Source organism: Phaenicophaeus curvirostris, chromosome 9, assembly GCF_032191515.1.
Source record: "Phaenicophaeus curvirostris isolate KB17595 chromosome 9, BPBGC_Pcur_1.0, whole genome shotgun sequence".
Taxonomy (NCBI): Eukaryota; Metazoa; Chordata; class Aves; order Cuculiformes; family Cuculidae; genus Phaenicophaeus; species Phaenicophaeus curvirostris.
In genome coordinates, this window is record NC_091400.1 from 16,917,749 (window position 1) to 16,934,501 (window position 16,753).

Here is a 16,753-nt window from a genome sequence, read left to right on the forward strand (position 1 = left end):
CAACCTTCAGAGGTGAGGATGTACCTGGAGGTTCACTGCCACACAGAATCAATAGGCAGAGCCATGGAAGCTGCTGGGCACTCCAGCTCTGCCCTGGGGAGGCTGCAGGTTTGCAGTGGGAAAGGACTTGAGTGCTCCTGGTACAGAGCTGTGCCAGGATCCAGCAGCAGCAGTGAAGTCTTGCAAAGCATTATGCTCATCTCTGGATATCTTTTTTTTTTTTCTCTTCTCCCTGGCCGAAGGGATGGATCCTATTCTGTAGTCATGGCAAGCAGTCAAATGAGAGTTTTTTTCACGAATAATCTATGGTGTTTTATTAATTGCTCTAGCAAAAAACCCCACATTGAGTGGCAGAAAACCAGTCTTTTATTAGTAAGAAAATGAGATGCTTTTTGCCTATTTAAACACATACAAGATTAGGCAAACATGCATTCCATTAAAAGAAGTTTTCTTTGAGGAAAATACCTAGTGCTTGCAGAATAAAAAAGAGCTTAAGGAAGTAACTTCTAGTATTACACTGTGTCACTCGAGTATTCTTGGTGAATCAGTGCCAAAATCTGGATTTCATTCATTAGAAACCATATACTGTTCGATCTAACTCTGGATGAGTTAGGATCTGGCTTTTGTGTCTTATGGGAAATTCAGCATGAGATGGCAAAAACATTTCTATTCTAAAATGAAACAAATAAAAACAAACTGGGAATTGCTTAAGGATTGTGTGTGAAAGGATTCAGATCATTTCATTTTAATTTTGATTTTTAAAAACTTAAAATGCTTTTATGTGTTTTAAAAGAAGGTGCTCTGGAAAGCTATTTTCAAAAAGAAAAGTGAATCTTCCTCTGAATTGTTATCATTAAATTAAGAATGGTTCAGTACTTTTGGAGTTTCTCACCTAAACAAAATGTTACAATCAGCCTCTAATTTTTTTCACCATTGAAGGAACTACCTTCTCTCAGTTAAGAATTCTTTCACTAAAGAATATGAAACATCCTCTGAAATCTCACTTAATGAATGATGGATTTATTTCACAGAGCACTGGAAAGCAGTCAGCTCTGGCAAAGCCAGTGTGAAAGATTTCAAGGGCTCAGAAATTTCATAATGATTAGACACTTAAGCTAAGATGCTTCCCAAAATGGATTTGGAGCATGGAGCTTTCAGTAATATTTAGCCATAAGTATTATTGAAATTTTAATACCACGTGTTGTAAGCAATCTTAGACTTCAGTGAATTTCAGAAAGACTGCCTTGTGTTTCTAAAAGTGATCTTTACTGCCAAATGCTATGTTTTAAAAACGTATTTGAGAATAGCTCTACCTTGGATTTAGCTGAGTGTACTGGGATACATCTTGCCCAACAAAATAAAGATATATCATATGAGGAGATTTGAAATTGGTCCTTTTTTTTTATGTTTTTTATGCATGTGTATATTTCTTTGGGTGGAAAAGCAGTATGTATATCAATGGTGAGAGAACAGAAAAATGAGGTTTCCAAACCAAATCTTTCAGCTGAATTTGCTTTGATGAATGATCCCCCAAAGCAGCCTTTTTAAAAGTTACATATATCAGAATACAAAGCAGTCTTTGTTAGGAAATTTACTGACTTAACCCTGATCTTAGGCAAGACCTCTAATCCACACATAGCACCCAGTAATGCAATAATCTGATCAAAAGTGTTTCAGATACAGGTAATTTTAAGAAAAGAACTGAGCTATTCCAGGGCATGGTTATTATCACACTGCTAAATTATATTTTCTTTCTCTAGAAAAATCCAGCTATCTGAAAGTGTAATGAAGCGATTACTGTTTGTGTAGCTGTGAAGAAGGGAAGCTCACTGGTTCATTAGCAAAGCAAATTATTTGCCTTCAGCATTAGTTAACCCTAAGGGCCAAATTCCACTCTCAAGTAACAACAAGAGGAAAATAACAAGGAGCAGACTGGATTTGTAGTGCTGGGATAAGAGCAAAATTTGGCCCTTACCCTTCAATGGGAAAGTAAATACAATATTTCTGCTTTCCATTCATCATGTCAGATAGCTAGATTGCTTTAGTAGATTAAAAAGGCCACACTAACAGCTACATATTATTTGGCTGAATTGAAAAATGGCATTAAAATGGGATTCTTGGTATTTAGCAGGAAAACAAAATATTTCCTTTCCAGACTCATTATACATACAGAAAAAAAAAATCAGGTAGTAAATGAGAAAGCTTTAAGGGACTTTCTTCTCTGTGTTTAATTAAAAGCATTTAAATATGATTTTCTTAAAAAAAATCCCCTGGATTTTTGACAAGTCTTTGGATATCTCTGGCTTTATTTTGGGAAAACTTCTAAATCTTATGTTTTCCAAAACTACATATTTTAACATCTTCTCATGAGTCTGATGCTCATTCCTGATCTGGAAGCTGGAATAGAACTTCCAGCAGCAGATCCTTGTGGAGAAACATTTTTTACTTCCATACGTGTTGATCTCTCCACCTAAACACTCCCCACACACTTTTGATTTTGACACAACTAAGGGTCAGATGAGCACTTGGCTGATTTTCTGCCAGCTCACTTCTCCTTGTTACTAGTTGAAGACTCTAGGATTTGGGGGGAGGCATTCACAGTAGCCTACCTTTTACCTACCTTCAAGCTGGGGGAAACAGGCTCCCATATTTTAGATGGAAGAGAAAGGGACAAAGCAAACCTCCACAGTGGGCAGCTAAGTCTTGGTCCTCCAAGAAATGCAGAGGACTTCACTAAGCTGCATTTGGCTAAAGGCCAGCTCATCCAAGAGGGATTGGTGGGAATGTCAAGTCTGTGAAGGGCTGTCTATTTCAAACCAGGACAGGAATCATGGTCCTGTTTGGCTTTATTTCTGCAATAGTAGGTTTATATTTCTGTACGTCTCTGCAGGAGAAACCAGCATGGAAATATTTAGCTGGCAAGAAAACTTGATTGTCAGTATAGAGTGGAGAGGAACTGAAAAGATGAAGCTATGCTGACGGTGGGAGGAATACTGAGAGATTTTTTAGTTCCTGGCTTTGAGGTCAGAAAGTGACTCCTATGTTATCTGGGCAGCATAAAGCTGGCCAACAGGTCTATGGTGAGACATGAAGAAATAAGCCTGATTTTTTAAGTTTTCTACTGATACCTCTTTCTTGAATTAGGCTTCACCTTTGTATAACCTTGTTTTCCAAATGTGTCAGGTATCCCTGCCATTCCCATGTATGTTTTCCCTTCCTTCCCTCTTGTCCATACACACACAGCAGGTAGGTGGAGATTTGTCATCCTGTGTGATTTTTAAAGGTGTACAGGGAAGGATTCCAACATTATTAAGCTTTCTCACATTAAACTGTCTAATTTATTGTTAATTGGTTGCATTTTTTTTCCTTGGCTCATAGTCCTCTTGTACGTTCAGTTTGAATCCCTTTACTGCCAGTGCAGTTAAACTTCAACTGCAACTAAAAGCATTCCTAATAAATAATCTAGAACTCCACTTACTTCCCATTAAAAAAAAGCCTCTGTTTGTAAAATTCTTCTTGTGTTTAATGGACTTTTTCTTACATTCAGCATTTCCATCATTTGTAACTGGATCTAGTGCAAAACCTTGTGGAATAAATTTTAATCTCACTGTATAAACCGAGTTATTTAAGTGACATTAGAAGAGCTACTCCAGATTTGCAGAAGTATAACAGTGAGAAGGGTCTATTGAAAAAGCAGACAGATTTGCATTTGTAAAATAATGCATCATGCACACTACAAAGCTGCAACAGCAAATTCAGATGCACTTCACAATACATCTGAAGATAGTGTTTCCCAGGGGCATGTCAGTGACTTAGCAAGAATTTGAGTGAAGGACTAAAACCAGCCCAGACGCTGAGATGCCTTTGGACTGTGAGACTGCTTTGCAAGCCCATTCGTAGAGGCTTCCAGCTACTTTTACAAGAGGGAAACAGGACCTGTGAGCCATGCTGTCTTGCAGCATCCAAAAGTACAGGTGGAGTCCTGGGTGTTTAGCAGCAATATGAGGGGAACCAGGCACCTGGAGACAGGATCATGGGAGAGAGTAAATCATGTAGAGGGTTGCCGAGCAGGAAAGGCAGAGGGGAAGGGGAACATCAGCCTTCCCCCACAGGGAGACTCGCTTGACTCCGCAGCAGCAGCACATCTGTGATTGTCTTCCCATAGCTGGATATCTAAACTAGGCTGACATTTTCTACCTTCTGGAAATTTGGAAGATGATGTGTGCCTTCCCCTGTCTCATTTTCCTCACCTCCTCCCAGGCCAGGGACCCGAATAACTGAAAAGTGAAAACTACAGGCAGAGAGACCAATTTCAAGTGGCTATGAAGCACAGAGTGGGTAACTCAGTCTCTGCAGGCTGCAGGGAGCATTCTGGGCTGCTGCCTGTGGAGTGTTCCTCTCCCCACCATGCTTGCCCACTCAAGGCAGAGAACGACAGACTGACCAGCTCACCTCAGGCAGGTGAGACCTCACAGAGATTCAAAAGGGTATAATCAAAATCAAAATGGATGGGGGGGGGAGGGGAATAGCCAGAGAAACAGTGATTGAAGTAATTGGCAATGAAAGGTTGTATCCCAATAATAGGCCACCCATCAGACAAGATTTGATATTTCCTCACTTCTGTCAGTTTGACTCTGTGATTTTCCTAATGTAGCATTTTGCAGGTGATGTAGGAAACATAGCTGTAGTTATAGGTAGCTAGATAATAAAGGAAAGTGGAGAAAATTGATGAAGTGTATTATTAATAATAGCCTGTTCTCTGCCTCTATTAATGTCTCTACAGAGAAGTCCTAGGAATGACAAGGAGTCTGGCTCTGTGGGCCAATACCCTTCATCAGTATTTGTAAGCAATGCAGAGGACAGAAACAAAAAAACCAGATTTTTGCAGTCCAAGCTTGCAGAGGAAAGACTTCTAGCTGTTTTCTATCCCTAAGTACTGCACAGTGATCTCTGGTGCATGCTGTCCCGCTTTCTGCAAGCATTCAGAAATTATGACAGACCTTCAGTATCTCACAACATCTTATATATTGTGTAGGGATGAAGACAGGAAGGCCAAGGCGCAGATGGAGCTAAACTTGGCAAGCGAAGTAAAGACAAACAAGAAAGGCTTTTACAGGTACATCAATCAAAGAGGAAGGTCAAAGAGCCTTTGACCTACCTCCACTGATTGTTGGAAATGGTGATCATGTATCAACAGACCAGGGGAAGGCTGAGGTACTTAACAACTTTTTTGCCTCTCTTTTCACTGATAACTACTCTCCTCAACCCTCCTGGGTCATGGGACAGCAAGATGGTGATCAGGGGGGTAAACCCCCTCCCGCTGTAGAGGAAGATCAGGTTCGTGACCACCTGAGAAACATGAACATATATAAGTCTATGGGACCTGATGAAATGCATCCTGGAGTCCTGAGGGAATTGGCAGATGTGGCTGCCAAGCCACTCTCTATGATATTTGAAAAGTCTTGGCAGTCAGGAGAAGTCCCTGGTGACTGGAAGAACGGTAACATTGTGCCCATTTTTAAAAGGGGCAGAAAGGACAACCCTGAGAACTACTGACCTGTCAGGCTCAGTGGGGAAGATATGGAACAAATCCTCCCAGAAGCTATGCTAAAGCACATGGAGGACATGGAGGTGATTAATGGCAGCCAGCACGGCTTCACCAAGGGCAAATCCTGTATGACCAATTTAGTGGCTTTCCATGATGGGGTAACTGTAGCAGTTGACACGGGTAAAGCAACAGATGTGATCTATCTAGACCTTTGTAAAGCCTTTGACACAGTCCCCCACACATCCTTCTCTCGAAATTGGAGGGATGTGGATTTGATGGGTAGACAGTATGGTGGATAAGAAACAGGTTGTTTGGTCCTATTCAAAGAGTAGTGGTCAATGGCTTGAAGTCCAGATAAAGATCCGTGACAAGTGGTGTCCCTCAGGGGTCCATACTGGGACCAATGCTGTTTACCATCTTCGTCAATGATAAAACATTCTATGATAAATAGCAACGTACACAGTGGTGTATATGTCTGTCAGCATCTTCCCTTCTGATACCTTTTAACTTCACATTTCTAAACATTTCCTTTGCAATGCAAGGACTGTATAAAATTCCTCTGAAAAAATGTTTCCAGCTGAGTTCCTCGTGGAATCACATACTTTTAGGACCTTGGGCTTTAAGGAGTGGCAGCAGTTGCAGGATCATTTGGCAAACCATCTACAGCTGGCTGGAGTATGATGGGGGATCTTTGGTGATGTTTTAGTTGTGACAGCGTCACATTTAGGTTGTGTGGCTGCTTATGCATCTGTGAGCCACAAGAAAAGAGTATCTTGAGAAAGTGCTGTGCTATATAGGCGTCACAAGGAAAGACTATTAAAAGGTGCAAATAAATCATAACTGAGTGGTAACAGGACACTACCACACTTTAAGTGAGCTCAAGTGGGTTTTGTACTGGAGGGCGATTGACTGATTTCAGATGAAGTTGTTGTGACAAAGAGGGATTTCAAACTAAACATCAATATTTTAAGCATGCCAGAAACTTTTTTTTTCTCCCTAGAAAAGAATTACAAATGAAAATTTAAATGTGTGGGGATTTTTCCTCTTTCAGTTGGAAGTGCGTGGCTGGCTCCTCATTGCTTCGCTTTTGGAAACAACAGTCTGTTGCTAGATTATAAACTATCCTCTTCATTATCTCCTTGGAGAGTGAGAGGAGTGATGTGTGGATCAGTGCACTCCAGTTGCATCCTGGTACTGAAAAATGACTGAATGGTTTGTCTGTGGCCATAAGTGTGCCTGCAAAAGCTGTACCACAGCCATATGCAAATCTCATCCTCCTGCTCTGCAGAAGCAATGCTAGCGTTGCCTCCCTTTCAAAGTGCATGTGGCAAGAATCCAGCATACCTAAGATATTACTGGCCATGTGAGACATGCATATATTTCCAGTTAAAGCATCCCCTATTTATGCAACCCTCTTTTTTTGCTTAGATCACTAAGTAGGGATATATATGACTCCTTGACATTATTGCTGGCTTTCTCCCTCAACATCTTTCTACAGGGGGTAAATAAATCCTAGTTCTTAACTCAAAGGAGAAGATATCTGTTCATTATTTTACAGTGATTGCAAATCTTCTTCCTTTAAAGTCTTTTCTAAACACAGTCTCCAGGTTTGGCTAGCTTAGGGCCATGAGCCCAGTGCACATTTGGCTAATGTGAATCTCTGGCTGTTCTGCATATTCAGCAAGAGACTCTTCTGATGGATTAGTGATTGCATCTGCAAACAGCATATTTTCAGGCTCTTTAGAGGGCTAAGAAGATCCTGAAAGACTGAGAGAATACCAGGTCTGAATAAGCATTGCCTGAGCCATTACACTAGCTAGCAAAGGGTTAGGTCTGTTCCTTTGTCTGGGCTGTGACAGTTTATCAGACTAACCTAAAGGCTGAACTAAGATCCCACAGAAAATTTGGCTTGAAGTGTCATCTTGAGCACAGTTAGAGATGCCAGCCTGTGCCAGAACTCTATCAGCAGCAGTGCTACTGCCTGATAACAGGTACAAGGTTTTCCTTGTAGCCAGGTGGAGAACAAGATTTGACAGGAAGCAAGATCAAGATTATCACTTCCCCTCTCCTCTCCTTTCCCAAGCCCTGGAACTCAGTAGAGAAGGATAGAAGAGCAACTACGAATGAGCATGCACAGTTCAAAGCCATGAGTACAGCAGCACTTGTGAGGATGCATGCAGTCTTCAATGAGGACGGTTGATGAGTTTTTTAAAGGTTATTTAAGCCCTTGGGTGCTACTAAAACTATCCAATATTCAGACAACAAGTCCCTTGAACAACCAAGAATATTGGTCCGAAGTGTTCTGATTCAATCAGTGCAGAAGCACTGTTTCATGGGTACATCTCTGCCAGATATCATCATCCTCCCTAATCTGCAGCCAGAACAGTTGCTGATAGTGCTCCTTAAACTATTTCCATCAAAATGACCTCATACTATTACTCTAACATGGTATTTGATAACTGGTCCTTGCTAACCCAGCTCATTCTGACTAAAGCAAGGTGGAGAGGACTCCACCAAGCAGCTTTGCTGGGATGCCTGTGCTTTGGCACACTGCAAGGTGGTGGTGAGCAGAAGGGTGTTCTGTGGCCCAGCTGCCTGCAGTGTGCACAGCTGTCTAAAGGGAGCATGGCTGGCTGTATGGCACACAGCTGTTTGCATGACACACAGCTGTTGTCTGCAGGCTGTCCCTGTGTTCGCATGGCACGCAGCTGGCTGCATGGCACAGAGCTGGCTACACGGCATTCAGGTCTGCCTGGGGCACGACTATCTGAAGGAGCACAGCTGCCTCACGGTTCACAGCTGTCTGTGGGGTGCACACCTGTCTCAGGGCACACAACTGTCTGCAGCTGCAAGAATTCCGGTAGCATCGTTCTTCCCTAAGTGGATTCACTTTAATGCAGTTTGATTGAGCCTATCCAAATTCTTACCTTTCCTTAGATCAGGTTGGTTTCAGTGGATTCCAAGTAGCTGCCAAGGACACAGCTTTTTCAGTTCTCAAATCAGGTGGATACGCTTACTGGGGGCTGCCAGAGATTACACTTGTCATGTAAGGTGCTGCCCTGACTGTATGTGAAGACTGTTGAAATCTTGGCAGAATCCACAGTTACTTTTTCGCATGGCAACACAAAGGTCAAAATCTTGGAAGGACAGACTCTGAGAAAGGGAATGGGATGTGAAAACTAATGTGACATATGTCAGGAAGATTTTAGATTAAGCTTGTCTTGCCCTGGGCAGGAGAAAAGATCAGATGATTTGTCAAAGTTCCCTTCAGCACTAGGAAAGCAAAATAAAGTTACCCATGTGAAATACAGAATTTTATACATGATCATGGACAAAATATTTAATAACACTGAATAATTAATATTATTACTGCCAGTTGGCTCAGTGATTCACTAATGCTGGGAAAGGTGCCAAAACTATTTCCACCCTACCTGCTTTTCCACCTTCACTGCACGTGTGGCAGTAGTTTGCAGGATGACAGAGGCTTCCTGGCCAGCACGACAGCCTGTGTAGGATCTGGTTTGAGTTTTCTCAAGACCAAAACACCCCAGGCAGTAGAGTCATCTGGTGAAGAGAGTGGCGGCATTCTCCACGCAGGGGAGCAGTGATCATGTGGCACACCACACTTCATACAGACTGATTAACTTCAGACCTCTGCTCTCTGCATAATGAACTGTGCTTCATGTGCTGGCAGCTGTATTACATGCTCTGTAGTGGGCGGCGCTTACCCTGGTGAATGACAGGGCAGTGCTAGTGGGATGAAAAAGTCATAAAGCCTGGCAGGTCACAGAGATTCAGAACAGGCTGGGCAGGGCCATGGAGCAAGGGAAGGTTGGGATGGGCAGAAAGGGCCCAAGCTAACGGGGAAAGAAGGATAGGTCCCAGGAAACAGGGAAGTCAGATGGGATGTTAGTGAATATTCCTGCTAGGGATATGCCAGTTTGGGATCAAAGGTTATTTACAGGATTTAATTCCTTCCATTGGCCAAATTTGATTGCAGAGGAGCTAGGAGGCACTGTCAGGCTGCAATCCCACTGCAGAGACACTCCCAAGGCTGCGTAAGCCCTCCTGCTCTACCCTGGGTATGCAAACCACTGTCTCCTACGTCCTGGGCTGCTGTGGCCCCCCACAAGCGAAATCCCCTCATTGATGTAAAGCAGACCTACAGAAGAGCCGTGCTGTGGGAACTAAAGGCAGGAACTGCAATTGGGTGTGTAGTGCCGGGGTCTGGTCTGCAATAGAAATCGCAAAATCAGGAGCCTGGTGAAGGCAGGAGTGCAGGGGAGGGGTGTTGCTCTGGTGGCTTAAGCATCCACATTATGTACAAATCATGCTGGGCATGTTCCCACAGCAGCCCTCAGCTGCACAGAGAGGACATGTCCTTCAGCATATTCCTGTAAAACAAGTTGCATTTCAGCTGCATAATTTATAAAACCTATGGTACAAATAATTATTTCTCCTGGGTAAGTTTGGTACAAATGGTACTGTAGCTGGGCTTCTCCTGAGGAAGTTTGTTCACTGAGGAGGGATACAAACATCAGGGGAGTGCAAGGGTGAGGGAAGAAGCACATAGCAAGGGGAACAGGGCAACTGCCCTTTCAACAGCAAGCCTATTCATATTTGCTGAATGCAACACAGAACTGCACTCGAAGGCTAGTCATGCCTTCCAGCCACTACCAAGCAGGCAGCTGTTTCCACAGACTTCATAATGACTCCAAGATTTCTTTTCTAGGAGTGTCACTACCTAACTTACAGCCTGTTATTTTGTGCGGGGGATTAGAGTTGTTTCTTTTCCATGAACATTACTTTAAATTTGCAAATAAATATCACTTTGTTCATCTCCCCACTGCCTGGTAACCTGGGGTCCTCCTGCAACTCTTCTTAGTCTGTGATAATCCTTGCATTGCAGCAAACTTTGTCACCTTTCTTCTTGCCTCTTCTCAAATCATTACCAAATCTATCAAGAAGAAGCTGCAGCTGAGGACTGTGACCGTGCAAAGACCCTTTGTCAAACAGACCGTGTTATAGTCTGAGCATTGTTCCAGGACTGGTATGCATGGACTCCTTTGGCAAGATCAGAGTCTGCGCTAGGAAAAGAATTAACAGGAAAATGAAAAAAAAATTAATAGAAATACAGCTCTGTAGATATTAGGGATATAAATGAATATTTAATGTAAACATTGGAGACTGTTGTTGATGAATAACTGTGGTTAGACTCATTCAAGTTGGAGAAGATGAGTACTAATTCCTTCTGATCATTTCTTTTTCCTACCCGGCATTAAGAATGCGACTTTTGTGAGGCTGAAAAAAACCTAACATTTGGGTTTATAGAAAAGTTTTGTGAGCTCTCTTTCAGAGAAGTGTCACGTAAACTGTTTTTTTTTTCTGGCAGAAGTCCGTGTCTCAGTGGTGATCTGCAGGACACTAGAACAGCTTGGCAAGAAGAATTAGAAATCTAACAGAGACATTTTTTTATAGGGGCATACATTTGTATTGTAAAATTACTTATGTAAATAAGTATCCACAGTGAAACATGCTTTTTAAACTGCTTGTGAATGATAACTTCTGTGGTAGCACTGCACAAGATGACCTCAGGATTGTTCTCCGACAGGTTAGGTGTTTTTTTGATTAGAAGAAGTTGAGAGACACCCTCATATAATGTAACAGTCAATGGGGTCCTGTCAGTAGGGTTGGAAGGATCTAGGTCTCACAGATTTCTGCAGTAATGACTGAAGAGCCTTGCTGCATGCCATACTCCATCATGATAGTTTGGTCTCTCTGGAATTATATATATATATACACACATATATATACATACACACACAGAGCACTCACGGTCTCTCCACAGTCATTTCTGCAAGACCTTGCCAGAAGGATCGTGTGGAAGGAAGTGGGAGCTTCGGAAATATCTCCACTAATTTTAAAGAAGGTAACTTTTCTCTGTTACTGAAATTGCTGAATAAACAGGCTTTCTGCTGGATTAGGGAAGTATAGTTTGTCACAGAATACCCCAGGTTTAGATTTAATGGTTTTAATCCACTGCCTACTTAATTTACATATTACAGCAATTGACTCAGATCCAGGTGAAATTCAAAACTGTGGGCCAGTATTATTCTGTTCCTCAGGGTTTCCCTGGCAATCATATGACGTTTAATAAAACAGCTAGAGGTAGAATAATCCCATCATAATCCCTCAATAGTCCCAGCAGCCCTATAACATTGGAATGCAGACCCATTCCAGAGGATATTTCCTTTGCAGTAGACAAGGTGCTGGTATCTAGTGGATAGACAAGAAGTGATGAAATGGACTTGGCATTTGATGTAAAGACTTAGGGGGCATTCATCTCTACTGTAGCCTCTTGATTGAGGATAGGTGAGTAAAAGCAGCCAAGAAAAGATCTTTTTGTTGAAGTGATGGTTTCCAGCCTTCCTCACAGGTACCAACACATAAGCTTCCAGGTTGGTCCTTCCTGGCCTTAGGGTAGGGCCTGACATGATAGTAAGCACTTGTTCTCATAAAAGTTTGGGAGAGTTTTCCAGGCATCACTTCCTGGGTGACTTTCAGCCACTGTCTAGCATGGCTGGAGCAAAGCCGAATGTCTCAAAGAGCTGCACTTGTAAATTTACCTAATTCTACCTTACTGCCTAATGTGACACTGCTGGTGGAGTAAGGAACACATAGAGTCTGCCTTGTACTTTGCAAAGTTAAGAAGGGAGCAGAAGGATCTTCTGTCCCCATCCTGGACAAGTTCACAGCCAGCTCTGAGTCACTGGTTATGATTCCTGCCAGAGACTATTAGGAGTATTCAGAGCTGTGCTAGTGCGCAGAAACATTAATGAGAGACATGTGAAAGCACTGAATCTCTATCCTATGGGAAATGTGGATATTTTAGCTTGTCCTTTAATCTTGAGACAAAAAATGAAAAGAGGAAAGGAACTAAAAGGAAGGAAAAGTCACAAGAATTAACATTTTTTTGTGGGCTGGTAAGACCCCAGAGATGTAATCTGAACCCTTGAAAATGTTAATTTTCTATGGATAGGGAAGTGCTGACGGTCTTGATGTGACAAAACCTCTAGTAGGAGCAACATTTGGTGTTTCAAAGGGTTGATGTGAGAATGCGGTAGGAGCATGGTGCTGGTGGGGTCAGATTACTCATCCAAACCACTTTCCTACTATCACAGGCATGTCCACTGTATCCCTGGTATTTGCTTGAAAACATAAACATCAGTCTAAAAGTAGATTTGTTTTCTGATATTGCTACATTTAAAATGTTTGATCCTGAATACTACTGCTTCTCATTTCTAGTAATAACATAATTGTGCTTATTAGCTCTTGTAACAGTATTGCTTTTTGTCTCTTACTTCTATGCAATTTCTGCCCATTGTCACACAGTAGTTTTGAAAGGTGTCACCACACTGTTCACCTCTGTTTTAATGAGCTGTGCGCATCAGAGGCAGGCTGCTTTAGCTCTTTTACACAGGACAAATTCTCCAATTTCCTGAGCATCCCTGTTGCTCCTGTTTGTATCGGGTGTGGCTGACCAGGCGTGTGCAGACTAGATCTTATTGGACCACTACTTTCTGGCATGAATATTTCCCTCTTCACATGGAAATATCTTCATATAGCCTCAGGAAACTTCTGCTTTCCTCTGTTAGTATTGTAATTCTGACTGACTCATCCTGTATCTAGGAGTTGCAGATCTTTGTTAGTTCTCAGTAATGGACTGTCTGCTATAAGTGCAGTTCTTAAGCCTAATCCTTATTGTACAAATTTATGTGAAGAATTTTTGTCCCATTTCTCTTATTCTAGTTCTCGAGTTCATCTGATTCTTTCTGTATGTGCTCTAATGATATGAAAACTGTCATTTTCCCATGTCTGCATTCAATTGAATCTGTGATTCACAAGAATTTTTGTATGAGGCACATTTCTTATTGTTTGTTTATTAAATCAGTTTTCATAATTATTTGCTTTAATGTTTTTCAGCTCTTTTTTGACCATATCCTGCCACTGTTCTGGATTTGTCTTTTGGGGCTGGTTCTGGTCTCAGAAAAGTTGTGTAAACCTAGTGTAATAGCATACAAACACATAATGTGTTTTCAGATTAAAACTGGGATAAACCCTTAGCACTGATGAAGTGTTCTAGGTTAACAGAGATTGGATTCTAGCCTAGTGACTCTCTCCACTGAGATAACTTGAGTAAAAGAATCAGGATTTTACCCAAAATACAGATAGCATTGCACAATAACAAAAACATACTTTGAACTGGAGGCTCTTTCTTTGGCTCGAATCCAGTAGGAGGTTGCCAGCAGAGTGCAGTCAGCCAGCTGAGATGTGGGGGACCCTGTCACAGGATCTCTGAGCAAGACATCAATTGTTTCATAAGGTATTTAAAGCCCACTGAAGGCTGGGGCCATTAGTTCAGATTTTCGAAGGAGCTGGAGAAGTAGACTCTCATCTGATAGGATCTACACGAATGCCTCAGTAGCATCAAAAGCGGGTGCAGGTTTACTTGGAAGGATGGTTGGAAGGGCTGTCTGCTCCTCCCACTTTGTGACTGGTTTCCAGCACTGTGCTAAGGCTGCAGATCTCATGATAAGGAAGAAACCAAGAGCTGTGCAGCCCAACACCCCACCCCCTCTCCCCAGCCCCATCTAGCCCTGAGCTGGATGTAGGATCTTCTGAAAAATCTCACTAAGCATTTGGATGCATTTTTAGGCTCTAAGTATTTCTGGCAATTTCTTCTACATCAGCATTTGCATCTGTGAAAGAGAAACGATTTCACTTCTCTGCCAGGGTGGTGGCTAGGAGTAGTACATTTGTGAATGTGAAGGGCTGCAATACTGTAGCAGATGTTACAGAAGTCCCTGAGACGTGCATCTCTGTGCAGCAAGCATGGGAATTTTGCCAGCATTGTGGCAGGGCTGATTGTTTGACTTAAGCCTCAACATACTTGCAGGAAGAAAACTGTAAACAGAAAATACAAATGTAACCATTGTTATTTGCAACTCAACTTTCAAGGGTCTTGCCACATTATAAATCTTGACTGCATGTAGCTCTGCCATTTCTCAGGTCCGAACGAAAAATATTTACTAAGGAAATAATGTTTGTAGCGATGATCTCAGACTAGCACAACTCATTAGCTAGTAATGTGCCTGCAGGCAGTACTAAAGATTCAATCCATCTGGAATTAAATAGCAAGGGATAGCTGGAAGCTCTATTCAATACTGATGGTGGGAAAAGCCTTAAAACTCCTTGATTGCAACACATGAAAGCTGTGAACCATCAATAAACAAAAAAATATGATGTGCCAACTGTAGCAAAAGTAACAGCAGGGCAATGCCATTATCTGAGGTCATTCCACCTTCATCTTGTCAAAAAAGGAAAAAAGGAAGACCATGACATAAGCCAGATCTCTAGCAAATCCCTCTCTTCTCAGTAGGACCTAATTGGCATTTAAATACTGCATGTGCCTGGATTTAATATAACTCCTTTACTCAATTACTTCATCAGCTCAAGCAATAGAAAGCTGCCCATTTCAAAGGTTTATAGGGAATAGCTTGCTTTTAATGCTTCAGATATCAGAGGCCCATGTTCTAAGTGATGCTTAATTAATAAATTATCAAAAAGATTATAACTTCTGCCGAGCAGGGGAGGATAAATCATCTATGGTTAAGAGAGAATGGGGCTCTTTTCTATGTAACAGATCTTTTTAAAGCTTCCTAGAACTGGGTGCAAACACTGGAAACCTTTCTCCATCACTTTCAGCAAGGTCCTTGAGAAACATGCAAAGGACAAGAGGGGAAGGATCAAGTTCTTCTGTGTCATCTCTAACTGTCAAGCCCACTTTAGGGCAAGTAGGGAATTGAGACTCCATTGCCATTTTGCTCTATGGCCTCTCTGCTAGCAAGGAGGAAGCAAGGAAGGTGGTAGAAGGATTCATGGACAAGTAGAAAGTTAAGTATATATCCCAAGCTTGTAGCAAGTTGCTTGAAAAGCAGAGGCCAAATGCCAAAAGTAGGGGTTTCCTTCTGGATTCACACTTGGTTAGCAGCCCTGGCCACAAACATGATGTTACTGCAGTGAAAACTGTATGAAAATAGCTGTCTCCTGCCTCCTACTCCACCTGGCAGCACCTTTGTCCTTCAAGACTCTCCAAAGCAGAGTGCCCGTCTCCAGTGGATCCAGCTACAGTCTGGGTGGTTTAGGACAGGGCTTTCACACCGTGAGGCTGCTATTGTACCTTGCAGATCTGGGTGATGTTATGGAGGGAGCAAGTTTTGACCCTGTTAGCTACCAGGTGTTCCTGCATTGACCCCAGCCAAAAGTCTGCACTCTGCATTAATAAATGAAACATTTGAGCACTTGTGACCGATTGATGGGTTCATTAAAAGTAAGATGGAAAGGGACCTCAAAATATCATCTAGTTTAGTGTTTCTTTGCCTATGGTCTGCAAAGCACGAGGAGACCGTGAAAGCAATGCAAAAAGTCTGTTGTAAAATCATACCCATTCACCCTATACACTGTCACGTGTGCCAAAACATAGTGGGGGAAACTAAACACAGCAAATGAGTGCTCAGAGCTTAGCTTCATTTTCATTCAGTGGTAAATGAAAAGTGTGGTGATAATGCAGCGCAGGACGAGCTGCAGATTCCTCTCAGATTGTTTGTGTGGCCTTTAATTTAAAAAAAATTGAGTAATTCAGATGCACCACTTCAAGCTCTCAACGTTTTCTGGAGAGATGAGCTCTAACTATTAATGAGAGAAGTTTGTCTAACCTGAGTTTCATAGAATCACAGGATCATAGAATACTTAAGGTTGGAAGGGACCTTAAAGACCATCTACTTCCAACCTCCCTGCCAGGATACAGTTGGCCTTCTGGGCTGTGAGTGCACATTGCCGGCTCCTGTTGAGCTTTTCATAAACCAGCACCCACAAGTCCTTCTCTGCAGGGCAGCTCTCAACCACGTCATCCCCCATCCTGTACTGAAAACGGGGATTGCCTTAACCCAAATGCAGGACTTTGCACTTGGCCCTGTTGACCCTTATGAGGTTCTCACAGGCCTGTCCAGGTCCCTCTGGATGACACCCCGCCCTTCCAGTGTGGCAACTACATCACTCGGCTCGGTGTCATCTGCAAACTTGCCGAGGGTGCACTCCATCTCACTGTCAATATCATTGATGAAGATATTAAACAGCACCAGTCCC